Raw genomic sequence first — 553 nt, 5'->3', positions numbered from 1 at the left:
CTTTTTTTTTTTTTTTTTCCTTTGGAGCCGGTGAGACTAAAAAGCTTGCAAATAACAAGCTTTGCAAGGATGAAGCCAGCAGGCAGGCCTTACGGTTACTGAAATGGTGCTGACCACTGTAGAGTAGCTGTGAGCAGCGTGGGGCAGGCTGACCGCTTGGGACCAGAGAGGAAGACCTCCACACACAACCGAGAGTTCAGAAACCACTTAAATCCCAACTGTCAAGGCCTAGGGCATGAGTGTAGCAAAGCTGAGATGCCCGCCAAGGCTTTTAAGGAAGAAGCAGGGCTGCAGGCGTTCGAAACAGCGTGTCTCCAAGCAAGCCGAACCCATGCAGCACCCAGGTGGCACCTACTGAACTGCAGGGGCCAAAGCCAGGTGCCAGGCAGGCACGGCCCGCCCTGAGCCCGTTACCGGCAGGTCTCCCCCGGCTCCGCCACGCTGCCCTGCGCCCCAGAGGGACGCGCGGGAGTCCCCGGGAGGCCACAGTGCAGCTGGGGGAGGCAGGATCAGGCCGCTCGGGGCCGTACCCGGTTCTTCTCCTCCACCTCCT

General features: G+C 59.5%; 1 protein-coding gene across 1 annotated transcript in view; it reads right to left on the bottom strand.

Annotated features, from left to right (window-relative positions):
* Positions 1 to 547, bottom strand: part of PDCD7 (programmed cell death 7) — a 3,236-nt gene extending 2,689 nt beyond the window's left edge. The window contains exon 1 of the mRNA XM_009586628.1: positions 531 to 547. The gene's annotated coding sequence lies outside the window, so the exon portion shown is untranslated. The remainder of the gene's footprint in view (positions 1 to 530) is intronic.
* Between the last annotated feature and the right edge of the window lie 6 nt (positions 548 to 553).

Source organism: Fulmarus glacialis, unplaced genomic scaffold (assembly GCF_000690835.1).
Source record: "Fulmarus glacialis isolate BGI_N327 unplaced genomic scaffold, ASM69083v1 scaffold26521, whole genome shotgun sequence".
NCBI classification, from domain to species: domain Eukaryota; kingdom Metazoa; phylum Chordata; class Aves; order Procellariiformes; family Procellariidae; genus Fulmarus; species Fulmarus glacialis.
The sequence above is the reverse complement of the archived record's forward strand: the minus strand, read 5'-3'. Positions and strand labels throughout refer to the sequence as shown.